Genomic DNA, 8,156 nt, shown 5'->3' with positions numbered 1-8,156 from the left:
TGTAGTCCACTTGTGGATTTTGTCTGGCAGCGCATGCTGGAAGCAGTAGACTAGTGCAACCCAGTGGTGCTGCCGGTATGCCGGTTGTGGCACACCTGCTTGGCACAACCGTGGATGTGGAATCCTTTGCGTTATCCTCCATTGAGGTCATGCGGGCAAAATATGCCTGACTCTCAAATACTACCCAAGAGCCCACCTCAATGTTGGGTATTCAAGGACAAAACAGATGAGGGTGAGTTTATGGCAGCCAGATGGGAGACTAGAGCTGGCTCAGTGTGCTGACAGTGGTGTTCACATTCAAGTACTAGGGTTAATCAGACTATGCAGTCACTTCAGAGAACCACTTACAGTCACATGGATTTGTCCACACTGCAAGAGTTTGGGACAGCATGGTACATGGATGTGAAAGTCAGCCCTTCCCTCATCTTTTATAGTGAAGCTTCTCTTTTGAGAGTAGCACAACTTGAGGTAGGCCGCAATCTTATGGCAGTATAGGCTAGCATCACACATTGGTGGGACTGGACTGCTGCCGGCTCTGTATCAGATATCAGTCTACTTTCTTGGTGTTGGTCAGTATTTCTCATACAGCTCCTTATTTCTCCAGGCAGCTGGGCAGTGGGTCAATTTTCTAGAGAGCTCCTTACTGTAGGGATACCGCCAACACCTCTTTCCCCTCAACGCCACCTCCTTTCTTCAAGCTTCCTCCCAAGCAGCACTTTTAGCAGAGCAGTTGCAAGAGATGAGGCATATTCCTGATCTGATAAGGTAGCTGACTACCGAAGATTCCAACCCTGAACTCAGACATATTTATTGAGTACAGTGAGTGTGCTGCCTGGTCATTGACTATTGAGAAATGCTTATAGATAGCTTGCACAATAGAATGTGTATTGTAGGGCTATGTTCAAGCTAGGGGTCTCTCTGATCTCAGAAGGTCCACATTACGTTCTAGAATCTGCTTATTCATAAAACTTTTCATCTGGGTCTGCCAGGAAGAAGGGTGCAGCAGGGTGAGTCCTGAGTAAGACGTATAGAACAAATGTTCTGCCACTCTATCTGACATTGTACCTCTTTGTCTGCACTAAACCTCTACGGATGAGGAGAAGCAGGAAGGGTACTAGGTGCTGTTTTGCACATCAATGGACCATTTGATCCCACCCATCCTTCAGTGGGGCCTGATTCACTTCAAAGGGACCTCAGAAATGTTCTGTGAGTTACCCCCAGCTGGTATTCTTGGCTGGCAATGTTCAGCTCTGACCTTCGTCTTGTTGGCTGTTTGCATACAGGAATTCCAATTTCGATTCCCATCTCTATACGTCAAGCATATACGTCTTCTGCCCATGTTTATTCTACCACAGCTATGAAATGTAGACGTGCACTTGGCATGTGATATGTGAGGTCATAAGCAGAGCATCATACTGGTGCATGTTATATGTATGTTAGTTAGGTATAACTGGTGAATGACACTGTTTTTTGTTTTTAAACAGTAGTGCTTGCACAGTAAATTGTAAAGGCTTTTTACAGTCAGTTAAAATTTTACTACCTTTCTCACATATAACTATGTCTTAACCTTGACTTTTTTCAGAGGTTTGTTTTTATTTAAAGTAAGTAATATCTTTTTATGATACATTTGCCGCCAGGCAACACTCCTCCTAGCGCCCGTCTGGCCACATACACCCACCTTTCATTTTCTTTTTTTATTCTTTTTTACTCCTTGGGACTCCAACAGGACTTCTGCAGGCGTCTTATGAAAGCACACAGGGGCAGCGCTAGCTCCTGTGGGACTCGCGGGGGTCCTCACCAAACCTTTTTCGTTTTTTTTTGCTCCTGTAGCTAGGGGAACCCTTATGTGTTTTTTTGTTTTAAAGGAATTGGGGACCAAGCCTGAAAATGATGGCCACAACATTTTTCTTCATGTTGAGGCCACCAATAACATCACACAGTCCTGCGCGTGTCCCGCAGGATTGACTAATCATATTGTGCGTTTTGATGTTTTTTCCCATAGGAGTCCTGCGGAAGTCCCATGAGATTCCTTCCCTAACAGATATCCATAAATTTTGAACCTTCATTTCTCTAAAACGGCTGAACAAAGTTACACCAAATCACATAAAAAAAACCTTTCTGGATACAGTTCTAGCTTTCTTCCAAATTTGTTGTCATTCCATTCAGCCATTTTTTTCTGTATCATCAAATTTTTTATATGAAAAATGCACAGAAAAAAGTGTTTTGAAACCCCCTATTCTCTCAGCCCCTCATAGACAGATCATCCCAAAACTTTTCAGAAAGAAGCAGAGGAGAATGAATTTGTTTTGGAACTTTTCATGAAGATATGTCAAATGGCCCCTCTCCCGGCCCTCAAAAGCCCCTGCAAAAAACCAGAACCCCATCCCCTGGGGCACGCTCAATGCTTGTGTCGTGGGGAGCCCTGCCCCAGTACAAATGCTGCCACCTAGTGGGACCACACAATTGTTTCCCTGCCCATGCTGTTGCAGAAAAACTGAAATTTCTCCTGTCCAGCAGGAGCAGAGAAAAAATGTGCTCCAGCTGGAAGGGAGCAAAACTGGATCTTGTGTCACCCAGCATGGGTGCATGCAGGGTAACTGGCGGGGACCGAGCGGGGACATGGGCCTCCCCCACGGCTCCCAACATTTAAAGTCTTGTGGATGCCACAGGTAGGGCCGTGGCACCCATCTTAGGCCCCGGGATGGGGTCCTTGGGCCAAGTATTGGTTGGGGGAGGGGACCAGCACACCCCTACCCTTTAAATGAATTTTGACCCCAGGGAATGGGGTCGCCAGAACCAGTATTGGCTTGGGGAGGTGGGCCGCAACTCTCTCCCCTTTAAATGAATTTCTGTTCCAGAGGATGGGTTCCACGGGGCTAGCAATAGCTTATTAAGGGGGGGACACATGCCCCCTCACAAAAATAAAAAAAAGTCAAAAGAGTTGTCAGCAGGAGCCACTCATTTATTATTCACTGCTCTTAACAAGGAGTGCCCTATAATACCCTAGGGCTTTTTTCAAGCAAATAGTGTATTGCTGTTGGTGCCTCTAGAAGAGGCTGGGGCACCACCAAACATTTATGTTATGTGGTTCAGGGCTACAGAGAGTGCAGCAGCCCCCAGAAACATTAACAAAAACAATAAGTCTCCTCAGTTATTAAATCCATGACCCCAGGTAGCTTACCATAATTTTTTTAAAGCATACTAAGTTGCAGCTGTAGGCTCATCAGCTGGAGTGCAGGTACATCTAGTTGTTGTTTCTATGGTTGCACTTTTCGCCTTGAAAAATGTTAAAAGAGAGAGTCATAGACATGTTAATATTTTATTTCTAATGTTTTTATTCAAATTATTTTATGACAATCACGTTTATTGAACATTTCAATGTGTGAATTTATGAAATATACATTTGATTATAGTTATGGTGACTTTTTCACAAAGCCGGGGAGAGTAAGTGTGGGTGGGGGGGGGATCCTTGATGAAGGTTTGACTATAGGGTCTACCCCTTGACCTCCCGCCCCCCTGGGGTTATAATCTCCCAGAAATTGAGACAGACCAGAAGTAGCAGGTATTTTTACTGCCAATGCATGCGCTTGATTGCATACCTTATACAAATTGACCAGCGCAAAAGACTGTGTAAGTGGGGAGGTGATACATATTTAAGAATTACCCTGATGAAATCCCTGCACCTATTCAGGCCTGTGAGAGTAGGGCTGAAACATGTTGGTTAAGGAAGGGTCACAGAACCATTGAATCCTATATACCCCAAATTATTATTTAGTTTTATTGTCCCCATTCCATGAATAAAGGGATACCTTGGAGCAGTTGAGGGATTTTTAATCTTTAATTATGCCCCCTAGTTCCTCCCTTATAAGAGCTCTATGGAACATGGACGAGTGAACCCGATGATGAAACATGACACTACTAGAGTGTGTGAGGGATATTTAAAGAAAAATGTTTTTTTCATTTCCCTTGCTTAATGGTGGGGAGTCTAGTTGGGGCACGTACTCCCTCATCGCTCACGTGTCATGACACTAGGTGGGATACCTGCGAGTATTGTAGACTTTTTCACAAAGCCAATATGTCTACCTCACATAAAATGACACCCTTTATATTGTAACACATAGTCAGCTGCGCATGGCCCCTCGGACAGGCCCTCGACCCAACTCCCCACTGTGAGGTCCTGCGCCCAACTCCCCGCTGTGAGGGTCTGCCCCCAGCTCCACAGGCCAAACTTCCTGCTGCACCCAAATTCCCAATGCACCGAACCCACCCTGCTCATGGCCAAAGGCCATGCACAGTGAGGAATTAGCTGCCAATGGTTGGTTCTGCACCCAACCCTCTGGTATACATGGCCAAATGCCTTGCAGTGTGGGTGTAGGTCACTAGCGAGGGGTTGGGCCGTACGCAGCAGGGAATTGGATGCTAGCGGGGGTTGAGTGCAGGGCCTGGTCACATGTCAAGCCCTGTTTCCAACCCCATGCCACAAAACAGCGACGAACATCTTACCTTACATTAAAAACATAGAAATTCAGTGAAAAAAAGCAAAGGTTAAATGGCTGTGCACGTTAGGTATGGTAATGATATCTTACGTTCCATCAAATAATCCTTAGAAATTCACTGAAATAACAAAAGGTTATTACAACATTATAGTTTGGTGAAAATATCAGTTAAAACATACTGTTCTAAACTAACAAAACAACTGAAATTCACCAGTTATAGTTATCTCAAGTACCTATAACTCATGACCTGAAGTAACTTTAACTCGTGCCCTTGACCTGCACTGCTTATTGCATCCCACATTACATAACTCATAACACGCTTGATGATATCATTGTTAAAATCACTGCAACATCTGAAATGAGATCATGTATGACAACACTGTGCATGACAGGAGCACAGGCTGTCTACAAATGATTTACAACAGGTGTTCCAGGAACAAGCTGTGCACTAAGGGTGATGGAGGTGGCCCCCTTCCGTACGCACTCCATTCCCTGAGCAAGCTGCTCAAACGCACTGACCCAGAAGTCGGCTATCCCAGTGCAACAGAGGCTTTACAGCACTGCAGTGTCATTACCGTTTTGGGGGATTCTGATTTAGAGGCGTTCCAACATAATCCCACATATGGCAGATTCAGTCCATTGGCTCCTCAGCCAAGTACATACACTATATGACTCAACTTGCGCTTCCTCTCATATTGAGCAGGATTACTATTGCAGCCACACATCATCAGTAGGGTAAAATGAACATGTCTCACAATGGCCTAAGCCCAGTCACATTCCTTATTAGTGGGTGAACAATCCAACACTTGGTGAATTCTGCTTCACGCTAAGAAGAGCCAACATCGAAAGATCAAAAAGCGACATCAATATGAATGGATGGCAGCCTCAAGTCAGTTATCCCTGTGGTAACTTTTCGACACCTCGTGCTTGAAACCCAGAAAGTCAGAAGAATCGTGAAGCTCCGCTTTAATGGTCTGTATTCATACTGAAACTCAAGCGAGCTTTTGCCTTCTGCTCCTCAAGAGGTTTCTGTTCTCCCTGACCTTGCCTTGGGACACCTGCATTATCATCAGAAAGTTGTACCGTACTAGCAGTGGCATAAGAAAGTCCCATACAGCCCCCGCAGAGCAGGGGGCCCGAGCTCCTGGGGGGGCCCTTAATTCAGTAACCTGCCCTGAGAGCTCCAGAGTGAGTCCGGAGGGGGGCCCCGTTGTGTACTTTGCAGGGGCCCTCAAGTTTCATTAGCCACTGTGTCCTAGTCAAACTCCCGACCTGCCAGTGTCTCTAGAGCAGGTCACACCCAGCAGGCACATGGCACTTGGAGCTAGAAGCAAGAGTTCGACACGGCTTGACCCCCGCCGCAATGGGTAAGTGAAAACACTATAAGAGTAGTGGTATTTCACATTTAGCTCATGGGCCTCCTACTTATCCTACACTTCGCATGCCTCTTCACAGTGCCAGACTAGAGTTAAGCTCAACACCCTTATCTCCCCGCTGATTCTGCCAAGCCCTTTCCCTTGGCTGTGGTTTTGCTGGATAGTAGGTAGGGGCAGTGGGAATCCCGTTCATCCATTCATGTGCATCACTAATTAGATGGCAAGGCATTTGGTTATTTATGTCACCTTGCGGTGGCTCATCAGCGTCACATCGGTCTTGCTTACAACAATACAAAGATTGTCCCGGAGTGCAGCTACGCTTAAAGTTGCCCTTACTGAAACATCACTCACAGATTGGATGGAGAAAATACACCCTTCAGTACTTCTCTAGCAATTAGTGTTGCCTATTTCTTACAGCACTTTTGGCACCTTCAATTGCAAAAGTGCCTGAGCACAGTTCTCCTCTGTTGGCAGTTGCTTGGAAGCAGGGCCCTGTACATGCTCCCCACCCCGCCACACGAGAGCGGCCGGGGCGGTTGCAGGGCACAGAGGTAATCAATCTCCCTCCGCCACGAGGACATGGTGAAACTGCAGCTGGGGGGCTGTAACACTCTCTTCCTGAGCAGAGATCCATCTCCCACCCCAAAACATTACCAAGTTCACTCAGAGCCAGTCATGGAGCACTAATGCAGATGAAATGTGCCTTGCAGGGGCTGGGTGCACCCAGGTGGTAGCCCTGCAGAGGGGATCCACCCTCCTGGGCAACCGACCTTTCTGCCATGTTAAATCCTTGGGGCGGACCCACCTGCTTACCTCTTAATGGTTTCACAACCTCTTGAACTCTCTTTTCAAAGTTCTTTTCAACTTTCCCTTACAGTACTTGTTGCTATTGGTCTTGCATCTGTATTAGACCTAGATGGAATTTACCTCCCGCTTTGGGCTTGGTTCCCAAGCAACTTGTCTCTGAGAAGACTCGATCCCGGAGTGCCAGGGGCCACAACATCCCTAACATCGTCCTGGGTATAAGTCTCCAGCAGATAGAATTGGGCCTCGTAAGCGACGCAGAGAAGTCGGTCTTCTGTACATCTCATTTCCTGTGCTCATCACCTGGCGGGGATTTGGTGCTGGGCTCTTCTTTCTACACTCGCCATTACTGAGGGAATCCTGGTGAGTTCATTTCCCTCCACTTAGTAATATGCTTAAATTCAGCGAGTTGCTGTGTCTGATCTGATGTTGTAGTTAGATGGCAAAGCATGGAGGAGACGGATTAATTCCATGGGAACCAGAAGATGGGGACCCTGTTTTACACAGTTGTTACAACAGCACACCCTTTCCCAGGTCAGAGATCTGTGATTCTGTGATTCTGGGCAAATCACTTAATCTCCCCGTGTCTAACAAAAAAAAAAAAGAAAATGTGTCCTCATGTAACGTAACTGGTGCTATGTAAAGTGCTCTGATACCCGATTCGGATTCGGGTCAAGTTTGCGCTATATAAAAACTCTGCAAAAAAAAAAGAAAAGAGACCAAAGTTCTTGAGGGCAAACATGGCACCCATCACCTGCAGGTAGGGGACTGTCTGAGGCACAGAAGTGGGTGCCCAAGGCTGTGCACACGGTCAGCCGTGGAACACCACTGACAGCCACGCGCAGCACACAGACAGGCACCTCATGTTTTTCAGCCCAGGGCAGACAGGGCACACATCCACCCCAGCAAGGCAGGAAAAGCGGGGCTCATGATCGGTGTACAACTACAGTGGGACTGGGGGAGGCCTTGCTATGGGCAATCAGGTGTCTGAACTTGGGAGGATGAATAGAGCAGAGCCACTTGCGACAGCCACAATGGCGTCTTGAAAGAGCCCCAGTGCAAATAATGTTCAAGCGACTCTTAGACAGGTATAGCACCAAAAGGAACTTAGGCCCGCAAGGTGTGTTTAAAGTGCTGTTGATCAATGTGCCCTAAAATTCAAACCAATTCTCGCAGCTAGCTGTGTTCTTCATTGACGAGCGAGCCAAGTGATCCACCGCCACAGGCAGCTTTTGCAACATTCTCCTACCTGCTGATGCAGGAGAAGTGGGAAAAAGTCCAAACCAGCCATCCACCCGCGTGTCATCAGATAGCGCAGCACCCTATCACACTTCCCCCCTTGATGTCAACCTCCACAATTTCAAAAAGTGTTTCCAGGTGCTCGGTCCGGGGGCCCCACCCCACTGCCAGCAGGCAGGAAAGTGAGAGGCTTCCACAGCACCAGAGGCAGGAAGCTCCACCACCTGCCCTCCTGGGCATG

At 47.0% G+C, this 8,156-nt stretch overlaps 2 pseudogenes; both read right to left on the bottom strand.

Annotated features, from left to right (window-relative positions):
• Positions 1-5,055: 5,055 nt before the first annotated feature.
• Positions 5,056-7,108, bottom strand: LOC146862440 (28S ribosomal RNA; annotated as a pseudogene).
• A 642-nt stretch (positions 7,109-7,750) lies between these two features.
• Positions 7,751-7,904, bottom strand: LOC146862439 (5.8S ribosomal RNA; annotated as a pseudogene).
• Positions 7,905-8,156: the final 252 nt, after the last annotated feature.

This window comes from Triturus cristatus, chromosome 2_2, assembly GCF_964204655.1.
Source record: "Triturus cristatus chromosome 2_2, aTriCri1.1, whole genome shotgun sequence".
Lineage (NCBI taxonomy): Eukaryota > Metazoa > Chordata > Amphibia > Caudata > Salamandridae > Triturus > Triturus cristatus.
Note: the sequence above shows the minus strand (reverse complement) of the source record. Positions and strands in the feature narration are given on the sequence as shown.